Here is a 13,740-nt window from a genome sequence, read left to right as displayed (position 1 = left end):
CGGCTAATTGAGACACTAGTACCCACCATAAAGTCGTCCTCGTTAATAATTTGAAATATTTCATTTTGATAATTTATAATATTAGTTAGGCTAAAACAGTCTGTTGCTCCCTACAAGTTAGCGAGTTTTTAATTTTGATCCCTGTAATTTTTTGTTGTTGGTGTGAGTCAATATATCTCACTTTTTGTGTTGGTTTTAGTCCCTAAAGCCAAAATCCATAAGTTTCCTACGGATTTTCTTGGGGATTTTACTTTTAGAGACTAAAACCAACACAATAGTGAGATATAGGGACTCAGACAAAAAAAAGATACATGGACCAAAATCAAAAACTCGCTAACTTACAAGGAACAAAAGACTATTTAAGCATATTAATTATTTTATTAGTACATTGATATTTTGGTTTGTACTTTATTATTGAAATATTTAAAATGTATGTTAGAAAACTTGCAAGATTATTTAATTTATTATTTATAATGTTTGTTAGAATTTGGGACAAGTTATGAGTTTGGGGAAATTGTTCATTTCAAATTGCAAAATTAACTTCGACGCGGGTATGGAACAGGGTGGGGATACCCAAACCCGTTTGGGACGGATCTTGGGTTTAATTATGTGTCCCTGTTTTGGTTTAGGATGGAGAACGAGATTTTAACTGGAATTTGGGTTTGGGTTGCCATAACAAAACTCGTCCCTGCCCCGCTCTGTTGCCATGTTTATCCAGAAGCCCCAAAAGTTCATGTTGTTAAACTTGAAACTGTCCATCCTGATATTTTTTTCAAGAGACCCCTCATACTTGTCACTTCTTTCTTTGTATTCATACCATGCTTCTAGTCATGTGTGGGGTGGAGAGGTAACATAAATCTTCAATTATTCTTTTAAACATTTGTGTTATAAGATTTCAACTTTCTGGCGATGATATTTTTTTACGGTACCGTAATACGTTGAAATGTATCAACCATGGTTGCAAAGTTGCCACAGCCTGATGAGCCATGGTTTCAAGATGTCATACATGCATCTGGGTTGCAAGATTTATGCAGAACTAGGTATGGTTATAGTAATCATGGTCTGTTGTCTATTTTTGCAGAGAAATGTTACGCGAAGACGTCGTAATTCCATCTTTCGATCGGTGAGATGTCTGTAACACTTGATGATGTGTCATCCCTCTTACATCTTCCGATCTTGAGAATATTATTAAACTACTCCAGATGTAGTAGACCTGGGGCATTGGAGATGGTGGTGACCTATTTGAGAGTTGACCAGGGTGATGCCCAAAAGAGGATAGATGACATTAGAGAACGTCATGTCAAATTTTCATTTCTTGAGACATTGTAAAGAGACCATCTAGTTGCGGTAGTGGAGGATGATGATTATGATGCATTATTTGTATATCAAAGAGCATGTGCATTGAGGGCATATCTCATATTTTGGTTGGCACGCCCATATTTTGTGGACAAAAGTGCAACTTATGTCATTGTCATATATCTCAGATACTTCATTGACTTGGAGAAGATTCGTGAGTACAACTAAGAGCTCTTGTTTGGTTTACCTCTACCCCAAATTAGGTGAAATTCGTATGCAGAAGACTAGACACTTGTGTTTCTCTGTTATTAATATTTCATTTTCAGACATGGATTCGTCAGCACTTTCCATTTCTCTCTGGTTAGGCATATGCAGAAGAAAACTCATAGGAGTTTCCACGTATTTGCTTCATCCTCCCACTTGGAGGGAATCAGACCATCAATTTGTTCCATGTTTATCTTGACTGAATTGCAACAGATAATATCTACTTCATGAGTGTCACATTCTTATATGACACTGGATGCGGATGGATAGCCACATATGCAGCTCATCAGGAGATATTACAAAAAGAGCAAGGTAGGGTGGATCATCACGTTGATGTGTTATCAATGTGTCAGCGTATTGTGACCATTGAGAGAGCGAACATAAAGAGATAAAAATTTTAAGAAGGCACTCCTGAGATGGTCACTATACAAATAACCGAGTCACATTATACCCTATAGTACATGAGACAGAGCATGTTTTATAGTACAAGAGGCAGAGAAGTAATCGCGGGGTCAGATATCTATTTTGATCAATTTGTACTCTAATTTATATTTTGTGAACAATGATGTTAGGTTATTTGATAACAAATGATATATGGTGGTAACACATTCTTACCAACATTTTAACTTAATATATCATATGTTAATTGAATTATTTATGAAAAAATTATCAATTAACTTAATACTTTGTGTATAATGTATATATGGTAACATACTTTGAATGAATATAATGTCCTGATTCTTGAAGGTCGAATTTGATGATGTTATTTTGTTCTTAAGTAGATGTGTTTTAATTAAGGGTGGTAAAATGGATGGATTTGATTGTTAATGGAATAGATCAAAACAATTCATTGATCCATTAACAATCCACTAAAAGTATCTTTAAACTATTCAATTCAATTCATCTATTAAGAATAAAATACATCTAATCCATGATCCATCCATCATCATATTTTTAGTGGATGGATATTCATCCATCCAATTTTATTTTAGTTTTTGAAAAAAAAAAAGATTTCTTTTGTATTTGAAAAAAACAATTTTTTTTATAAAAAAAATAGTTTTTTTTAAATAAATGAAAAAAATCATTTTTTTTACTTTTGAAAAAATCATTTTTTTACTTCGAAAAAATTATCTTTTTATTTAAAAAAAAAATGATTTTTTTGTATTTTAATATTTTTCCGTAAAAAAATCAATTTTTTTATTTTCTGAAAAAATCATATTTTTTGTATTTTCAAAAAGAAAAGACTTTTTTTATATTTTTGAAAGAAAAAAAATGTATTTTCGTAAAAAAGTTACTTTTTCTAAAATAAAATCGACTTTAGTATTTTCCAAATAATTGAATTTTTAATTTTCAAAAAACCTACTTCTTTTAGAAAAAATTTTTTTACTGTTTTTTCAAAAAAATAGGGTGGGTAATAATTCCATGGAGTGGGAAGTACAATTCCCTTTTATTATCCATAATCAAGTCAAGCGGAGAAACACTTCTATATCTTTCGTACGAACCAAATGTCAAGTAGTCAACAAGTAGCAGATAGTATTTGTAAAGATTTGAGCACTCAAATGCATAACATTAATAAAAGTCACAGCTTCAAAAAGCTGATGCTACGTGTAACACCTCAAAATTTGCCCTCCTCTCTTGGGACTAGCATTAACATATGGCATATCATTTTAGGTCATTAGGCATTTCATGTTGCATATCATGTGGTTACATTATGCAAGCCATCTTCCCAAGTCTTAATCAGGAGATAGGAAGTCAGAAGGTGCAAGCCTAGGGTTTATTGATTGATCATGGCCATCTGAGGATTGGGCTGTGAGATTAGGGTTTCATGATTCTCAAAGGATATTGGTCTTCATATTGATTGAATTGATACATCATTATCATGGTTGGATGTCATCAGGAGATTGGAGAAGATTCCTTGAGATTAGGGTTTTGACCACTGGTCAACCCTAATCAGCTGCATTGGGCCAATCAGGGCTGGATCAGGAGATGGGGTTTATGAAGGAGATGAGGATCATTTTGTGATTATATGGTGATTATTGAGGCTAGGGTTTCACCCTTGAGCCATTTCAGTTGAAGATTGGGGTTCAGATTGATCTATGCATTGCCAAATTCATCTGTCAGATGAAAAGTCAACTGTGGTCAACTGTACATGATCTGATGGATTTGGAGGTGAAAATGAGTTGGATACATTTCATTCATGTTGGAATAAGTGTTAAATGACATCTCAAAGCTTAAAAATGAAGAAAATCAAGTCAGGACAAAAACTGCCAAAAATAGAAAGTGACTTGTAGTTGAAGTTTCCAAAAATGGAAAGTTTTTGACCTCAAAAACAGATGTCCAAGGAAGCTTCAAATGAAAAATTGTTCAACATGACAGATGTAGATCTTGTTCTCACCTTTCCAAAAAGTCCAAGAACTTGAAAATCCAATGTACGGTTTGCAAGATATGGCTCAGTGAATTTCAGAAAAGACCGTAATCAGGAGGCCATAACTTCCACATGGTTTGTCCAAATTGCAAGTTCTTTATATGCACAAACTCCATTTGACATGTACTTTGAGGGTGCATCATTGGATTTTCCCAAAAGTGGTCAAGGCAAAAAGTCACTTTTCAACTGGACAGCTGAATTGGACCAGGGGCAAAATCGTCCAAATGTCAAAATAATTGGAATTTTTGAACGGGACTTTTTCCAACACCTCAGGAATGGCATTTAGAGTGTGTTTGAATATTCATTTCATGGCTAAGGCATGAGAATTGGATTTTGGCTTGAAAAGTGAAATGATGAAAATTGGTCATTTTGCATACACATAGTGATTTTGAGTTTTAAGCAACCAATGGGCATGGGACAAGTTTCCACAGTTCATATATGATATTTAGAAGTTGTGTGTGCTGTCAACAGGTGTCAATGAGCTGTCTAAGTGAATTGACCATTTTGCCCTCACTTGTTAATAACCAATTTCACTTAACATGGCCAAAATGCTAATTAACATGATTAAGCTACAATTAAGCATTCATATATATTCATAATCACTCCATAATCATAACAGAAAATCACTTTTACCAAGATTGGATCTCAAACTTTCCAAATTCTCAAGTTTTCTCTCAAAATCTCAAGAACACCATAAACACAAAACTTCATCAAACTTCATCAAATCTCAACCAATTTTCGAGATTCTTTTTGCATTCATCTCCTCTCATCAATATCTCAATCTGTTTTTGGAAATTGGAGGAGGAAAAGCTTCAAATCGTGGCTGTCAAAGAAGCATCATCCATGGTGAAATGATGAATTCGCGCGCTAGAAGCTCTTGCAATCGCATCTAACCGTTCCATTTGTCTTCCTCATCATCCTACTGCAACTGTTTGAAGGAATTAAAGCTCAAGAACAACGAAATCACCGCTGCCATTACAGGTTTGAGAAATTTCGAATCTCATGTTTTGCCAAATTGCTATGTGCATTCTATAGTTCACTTCATGTAGAGCACGGTGATAGTTTTAGAATTGCAAATGATGAACCGTAGGCTGAGAAATCTTGATTTGAAGTTATGAACACAAACCCTAAGTGAGTCGATTCGAGAGATTTAGGAACTGTTAGTGAAAAATAGTGTGATATTCGTGTTCCTCTTGAAGAGACGAGTCCAACGGATATGGCCATGTCCATTTTCGTTAACGTTTGGTGTTCTTCGATTTTTTTCATGTTTCCGGAAAAATTCTTGTGGAAGACGATGATGGAACCTGTTTGATCCGAATTTCCATTCAAATTTTTGAATCTCATGTTTCCCGCCGGCGCCATGAGCTGGTTACCAAACTGAATTTCATTTTAATTAATTAAAATTAATTCACAAAAAATTCTAAAAAATATTTTAACACATTAAAAAATTCATAAAAAATAGTAAAAAATTCCTAAAATTATGGAAATTTTTTCTATGGTTTTGTTGATGAGTGTAGGATTTTTTTGACCTATTGGTCAAAGTTGTGCTTGGCAAATATTTTATTTGGCATAGGCTTTTCTAATGTATGTCACATTTTGATACATTTTGGCAATTTGGTCATGAAATACTCATATCATAAAATAAATTCTTGAAAATTTTTGTGGTGGTTCTTGACTCATTAAGGATTATTTATATGTAAATTTCATGAATTTTTGATACCTGGTTAGAGAGCAGCAAATTCTGGAACTTAGGTGTGACAATTTGTGTCACACCTCTTGATGTCAACTTGTTGAATTTAATTGGATGACCTATGCATGTTGGAATTGGCTGAAATTTTGCATGATGACTTGTTGACATGTTAGGATGCTTGATGAATTTTTGTAGAATTTTTCACTGCCTTTTCAATTTAATCTTGATTTTTCATTTCTGGTTGTTGAAATTGCAAGCCCATGTGATACATGTTGGTAGATTGATTGGGAAATCCTCATATTGTATTGTATGGCCATGAAATTTGATATGCATGAACTAGACACATGTTAGGACCTCCCTGTTTTGGTCTCATCCATTTCTTTTTAGTTTCCAATGAGATATGAATTTTTGAAGTGGATGTATGCATTGATGGTGTGAATTGGAGCATGAAATTGTGTCTGTTTTTGTTGATTTTCATTGACATGGTTCCATTTGCCCAATTGAGCTCAAATTTGACATGGTAGACCTTGATTGACCCCTGTTTAGGTATATTTAATTTGAGATTTTTTTGATGTGTTTTGGCATGGCTTTGAATGCAATACTTCTGTTTGTATATTTGGTGCTTCATTTGAACCAATATGGATTGTTTTGTGCATGAATTGAACATGATGGATGATATAAACATGAGACCAATGATGTTTGATCTTGTTTGATGTTAATTTGATGTTGGATGGTGGATACCTTGCTGTTTTAACTTTTTTCTTGCTTTTGGACCCTAGGCTTGGCCTAGTGGTCTAGTTACTAATATTTGCTTGATTTTTCAGGATCAAAAGCATCATGTACATGGAGAATGATACAAGTTGATTTTAATTGATGTTATGGATGTTTGTACACTAACATAACATTGTTTTGTAGGTGTTGGAGCCTGGGCTTAAGCCTTGAGCTTGCTTTGTGTTGTATTGTTTAAACTGTTTGTTTGCTGTATAGTTTGTCTGATTGAGTACTGACTGAGTTTGATTGTTTCCAGGTACTTTAGTTGCTCAGTTCCTTGTGAACTATTGCTTTGCTTTGCTTTGCATAAGCAACTTGCATTGAGGTATAGCTTCCTAAACTTCATGTAGTCTGGAGACCCGGCTGTTACCGGGCCGGGCAAATTGTCTGAAGTCCTCCTTAAGAGGCAATGCTTGTGTATGTTTATTTTTAAGCCAAGCAGGAAAAGCCCTTCAAGTAAGGCAATTGGTGGAAGGTAGGGGTATGCAGCCTACCCCCCACTATTCAGTTGAGTCTTCTCCTTGCTCCCATTACATGGTTGTAGCATTGAGATCAAAAGCCCAAGATCTGTTGTGTCAGAGTCATCGAGTATAGAAGGGTTCCCCCATTCTGGACCCATGCTCATTTGTCAGCTCTCCCTGGTTAGGGATAAGAGCTGTGAGGTCTGATCCTCACTTCATCCCATCATCTGCTTCACCTTAGCCTCGTAATGGCAAGGTTAAGAGCAAACACAGCCTGTACAGACGATTGCTTAGGCAGTCAAACCTGATTGATTGAGCCCCCTTGTTTGGCTATAGTGCGTGTTATGTGGATATCTGATTGACATGCTTGTTTGAGATACCTGTTCTCATTTGATGATATATGATTGTATGCTTGTGTGCTAGCTTCTTTCCTGGTTAGGTTAGTTTGCTTATGCAAGTAGGATAGAAAACCGAACTTAGGGTTAACGATGCATGACAACATTAGGCTCGAGTCTCAGCTCCCTAGTTGTGTATCTTTCCCCGGTTTCTGGTTAGCAATTTAGTCCCTTTCAGGGGAACTACATCGCCCTGATCCTCGTTCCAGACGAGGTATGTAGGCAGGTGGTCGTGCGAGACCACTCCGGGCAACCTTTTTCTTTTTTGCGTGTGTTTAATTGTTATCTGACTGTGTGTTTGGGTTCGGATGCCGACGTAAGTCCAGTAAGTGGCTGTCGGGCTCCATGTTTGCCCTTTTGAGTGTGTTTTGGTTCGGATGCCGACGTAATTCCATCCAGTGGTTGTCGGGCTCCATGTTTGCCACCCTTGCTTGTTTGTATGTTTTGTGTTGTTTGGCGTGCGTAAGCCGAACTACAGTGGCTCTGATTCTTGTTCCAGACAAGATATGTAGGCATAAGGTGCGATACCTTATCGAGCCGTTCCTCTTAACCCCACCTGCGTTCCCCGTGTGTGTGTGTGATTTTTAGCAACCTTTTCTTTATTCTAGGACGTGGATCCCGTCGAGTACGACGGACGTGAGGGGTGCTAATACCTTCCCCTCGCGTAACCGACTCCCGAACCTTTTCTCTCTGGTCGCGAGACCATGTCTTTCCAGGTTTCTCTGAGCGTTTCCTTTCCCTACTTTGGGATAAATAACGCGCAGTGGCGGCTCTGTGTGTTTTTATTTTTAGGCTCGCCGGTTGATTTTTCGCAGGATGCGACACTACGTTGATGCCAGTCATCCTCCACGATGAACACTACATTATGTTCTAAAAGAGCATGGTGACCAGGTTCTAATAAATATTCATAGTAGTCATCGAAATTGTCAAGACCAAGCACACCATGACCACTTCGTTTTAGAACAAAAGAGATGTAGGTGGGTTCCAACAATATTTGTAGATATAGAGTTTTTTCCTGCCTTGCCCTACTATTGAAATTTTTTATCTAATATGCCCCAGTCTGAAAATTATTTTCCAATCTATCCCCTTTTTCAGTTAGGGCTCGTCACTTGAAGTGACGAGGGGATGAAGAAGGATTTTACGCAGTGTGGGCTCGTCACTTGAAGTGACGAGGACATGAAGATGGATTTTATTTTTAATATTTTATTAAATACTAATAATAATTAATATAATTGATTTTTAATTATTAATTCTATATTTAATTAATATAATTGATTTAATTAAAAATAATAATAATTTTTTTATAAAAAAATATTTAAAATAAATAGTAAATAATTATAGTTTTTCATGATAATAAAAAAATTGTGATATTATTATTTTTGAAATATTAATAATAAAAATGATTAATTTTTAGAATATTAATAATAGAAATAATTGGTTTTTTTAAGAATTACAATGGAAGAAATACATTTTATTGATATAATGGAAGCAATACATTTTATCTATAGTGACCGCCTGTTCCACATCTTGTGCCAACTTTTTTGTGTTTTCCCTTGCCCAAGTCTTCTTGTCTTTGTCTTACGGGAGACGGAGATGAGTCGGAAGACAGTTCATCAAGGGCGTTTTGTTGTTGTTGTTGACTTTGATGTTGTTGTGATGTGTTAGGAGGCATATCCATAACGTCGAGTTCTTGAACGCCAAAAGAAGGCATACTCATTAAATGGTCATCGGTGAGGTCAAAGTTGGATAGTGAATGTGTGGTTTGTGTGTAGGTTTCGGGTGGGGTGTGTTGGATATGAGGATAATACACATCATCAGGGTTGTATGTGGGAGTGGGATGTGTGTATGTGGTGTTAGAAGGTTGGGGTTGAGAATGAGGGTTTGAGCATTCAAAGTTGGGTTGAGGAATTGAAGTGTATTGTATGGGTGGGCGTAGGTTGGTTTGTTGTTGATAGTGTTGGTTGTAAAAGTAGTTTGTTGGAGGGAATGGAGTTTGGGGATTATGGTGTTGGGTTGAGGTGGAATAAATGGTGTGTTGTTGGGTGGTCTGGATGTGTTGGTATGTTTGTTGAGCTGAGGGTGATGGTTGGTTATGTTGTTGTGGGGGTGATGTTGTGTGTTGGGTTGAGGAAGCTACACGTTGACGGGGATCATCCAAAAATTGTATCGGAGCAACGTGCATAAAAGGAATTGATAAAAACCAATTCATGTATTCTCTACCCGGCTTAGACTCACCAATTACCGAGTTTCCTTGTAACACCAAATGCCTTCTTCTTTTTCATTCTTTCAGCTCTTCTTTATTTAAATCTTGCCAATGCGTGTCCCAAGCTTTGACCATAGTCATGTTATGGTGTTCACTTAGACATCTTGGCGGAGACGGTATTTGTTGTTCAAATCCAAATTGGAGTTTGACTCGATCTGTCTGATGCATCTCAACGGTATAGAAACATATGATATATGTTGTTGCACTCCAGACTCGGCTATCATTATAATCAGGCACTGGATATTGTATGTACGGCCTCCAAATAAATTGTTAAAAGAAATATAACTATTAGAATGTATAAAATAAATAACTTTAATATTATAATTAATATTAGAATGTATACAATAAATTTAAATAACTTTAATATTATAATTAATATTAGAATGTATAAAATAAATTTAAATAAGTTAAATATTATAATTAATCATTCTTACATCTTTTTCTTCCATGTGTTCTATTGCAACACGGTACCCTTGTAAATGATGTCGAGGATTAGTTCGATAATTTATACCTCGTTTGCACCATCTTGCATATTAAAAAAAAACGTTTAAGTGACGTATAAATAATTTTGATAAATATAAATTGCATTTAAATGAAAATCGTTACCTTAATGCATAAGGAAATGATGGAACCTCGTTACTAACCGGGGCTATCAAGGGTATGCGTGTGAATGCTCATACAGTTAGTAATACCACACATCCTCCTATGCTCTTTACTCCTCTATGGGCCGCCTTGCACATATGTCTATATAGTGTAGCCAAACAAGCAGAACCCCAACTGTATGAATTACATTTTTCAAGGTCTCCTACTAAAGGTAACCAAGAAGAATGCAACAAATTGTGACTTTTATCTGGCATTAAAAAAGTAGCAATTAAAAGTAAAATATAAATTTTTGCATGTAAAATATTTTCTGCCTCGGACGGGTTAGGGTTATTTTGGAGTTGCGTTAATACTGCTTCTAGCCAAACAATTTTGACAGAAGCCCCATTTTTATCCGAGGCGGTTGGTTCGATGCCCAAATTTTCCATGTAAACGTCATTGGTTACGTTTGTTGGCCCATTGACAGCTTTTCCATGGATTCGGAGACCGAATAGCATACTCACATCCTCTAATGTGATGGTACATTCACCGGTTGGTAAATGAAATGTATGTGTCTCCGGTCTCCATCTCTCTAACAATGCCACAATGAGTTTAGAGTCTACTTTTAGACTTGCAATTTTTGCCACATTTGCAAAACCTGCTAGCTCCAAGTACGGTATTATACCCGCACTTGGTTGAATATATGAATGCGAATGAACCCGAAATTTTCCATCTTGCTGAAATTAAAATAAATAACAGTAATGAATATTTGGTCTAATAAAGAACGGAAATAAAAAACGATAATAAAAAACGGTAAATTTGAATGAGACTTACGTATTCTGCGATGTTTGCCGCCGTCCCACGGTGTGATTCGCCCATCCATAGGAAAGACATCTTGAAAGGAAGTGTAGAAATTGAAGAGAGTAAATATTTGAAGAGGATAAGAATGTGTGAAATAGAAATTGTAGGTAGATGATGAGTAAGAAGTGTAGAAGTATTGATTATTTATAGTGGTAAAATTATAATAAAAAAATTTGGTAAAAGTTTGAATAGTAGAAGATTAGACATTGCATTGCATGTCATGCATGCAAAAAAAAATTGTAAGGATTCCCTGTAACATGAGATTCCCACGCTGAAGGGAAAACACAATGCCAATTTCCTGCACCTATGGCTCGTCACTTTGATTGACGAGTTGTACCTACTTCTTTGAGGCCTCGTCAAATGGAATGGCGAGGTGATTCGTCCTCTTTGTTACCTCGTCAAATGAAGTGACGAGCGCTTTATGTCTAGGGTTTTGTCTCGTTAATCCAAGTGACGAGCTATCACATGCCAATTTCCACACGCGTTTCCCTCTGTCTCTCTCCTCTATTTAACTTAAAATTAGCATGTGATTTGGATATTGTATTATATTCACATCAATTCAAATTCATATTTCCTATAAATACTACTACTTCCTCATTTACATTCACCAAATCAAATCCTCATTTATATTCACACCAAATCAAATCCTCATTTATATTCACACTAAATCAAATATTACACATCCATGGCTCAAAGAAACTTAATTGTTTCTATCCATTCCGAAGGGTCACTTTTCACATATTCAGGTGAGGGATTCTCATTTTGCAATACGAATTTAACTATGTTCAAAATCCACATCAACTCCGACTTTCATCATTTAAAAGACCATATTGAAAAGAAGTTGCAACGTTATGTTGAAGACATCATTTATCGTCAACCATTATTTAATGAAGATGATAATACTGTCTTTCACATAATGACACCGATTAAGACCGACGAAGATGTCAGGTCGATGTTTCAATGTCATGTAACATTATCTCAATTACCCAGCATTTAGATATATGTTCGTCTAGTCGATAATCTTGAAGAACAACCGAGTGACAATGTTGAGGAACAACCGTCTCACAACGAAAATCACGGTTATCCAACGCAATCTGTACAGTCACACGACTATGGAATGAGTCAAGCCATTGACAAAGAGCCGACTCAAAATAATGAACCTTTCATACCAAATGAAGAGGTGGGCGAGAATAGTGAGGATGATCTTGAGGAGGTTCGATTTGAAGATATATTCGGTGTTAGCGATGACGATGGCAATGAGGACATATTTGACACACCGGCCGTTGCACTAAGAGCGCAACCAATTAGTTTGTACAACCCACATGCGCACATGTAAAACATAAGTTTGGATGATGCCGAACCAATCTCCGTTTTCGGCAGTTTCATACCAACTCACAACTTTGAGGGCATAGAGTATGAAGATAAGGAAGAGTGTCTTCTGGCGTTGCAACAATGGCATATAAAACGTAGTCTAGATTTTTCTGTGGTTAAATCTGACAGTGTACGTTTTGTCATCAAATGTAGAAATTCAACATGCAATTTCAAATGCAGGGTCTCTTTGCACAAGGGCAACTCAAGGTGGAGAGTTGGTAAGTCTAGTGGGCCTCATACGTGCACAACCACTTCCATGTCACAAGACCATACAAAACTCAGTTCAGAAATGATTAGCAAGAGCATAATGGAGCTTGTAAATCGGGACGCTTCTCTTAAGGTGAAGGTTATCATTGCTCATGTTGTTGAGAAATACCGGTATATCATATCATACAAAAAGGCATGGATTGCAAAGTGTAAGGCGGTTGAGTCGCTCTATGGAAATTGGGAGACATCTTACAACGATCTTCCGCAGTGGATACTGGTAATGAAAACATATCTACCAGGTACCATTATAGAATTACAAACCCTACCTGTGATTTCAAATGATGGTTCATACTTGGGTGGCCAAAGGATATTTCATCGTCTATTTTGGGCGTTTAGACCATGTATACGTGGCTTCGCGTATTGTAAACCAATTGTGCAGGTTGATGGAACTTGGTTGTATGGCAAGTACAGAGGGACTCTGCTGATGGCTGTGGCATAGGATGGGAACGGGAACATATTTCCGATAGCGTTCGCATTGGTTGAAAGTGAGACAAAGGGAGCCTGGAGTTTCTTTCTTAAGAATTTGAGAATGCATGTTACCCCCCAAGCAAATCTATGCCTAATATCAGACAGGCTTGAATCAATAAAGAGTGCATACAACAACCCGGAAAATGGATGGCAGTTTCCTCCTTCATCACATGTCTATTGCATTAGACATATCGCGCAAAACTTCATGCGGGAGATTAAAGACAAGGATCTGCGGAAAATAGTTGTTAACATGGGTTATGCGTTAACAGAGGCAACGTTTAACTACTATCGGGGGGAAATCCGAAGAACAAACAACAACACTTTATCATGGATAGACAACATCCCTCGCGAGAAGTGGGCAAGGGCATTTGACGGAGGGCAACGCTGGGGTCACATGACAACTAACCTAGCATAAGCAATGAGCGCGGTGTTGAAAGAAACCCGGAACCTTCCAATCACTGCATCGGTCAAATCTACTTATTATCGTTTAGGATCACTATTTGGTAGAAGAGGCCATCAGTGGACAAAAATGTTAGCCTCTGGGCAGGTTTTCACTGATAACTGCAACAAGGGGATGGCTGAGGAAGTCATCAAAGCTAACACGCATAACGTCATGCAGTTCGACCGAG

Source organism: Lathyrus oleraceus, chromosome 7 (genome assembly GCF_024323335.1).
Source record: "Lathyrus oleraceus cultivar Zhongwan6 chromosome 7, CAAS_Psat_ZW6_1.0, whole genome shotgun sequence".
Lineage (NCBI taxonomy): Eukaryota > Viridiplantae > Streptophyta > Magnoliopsida > Fabales > Fabaceae > Lathyrus > Lathyrus oleraceus.
The sequence above is the reverse complement of the archived record's forward strand: the minus strand, read 5'-3'. Positions refer to the sequence as shown.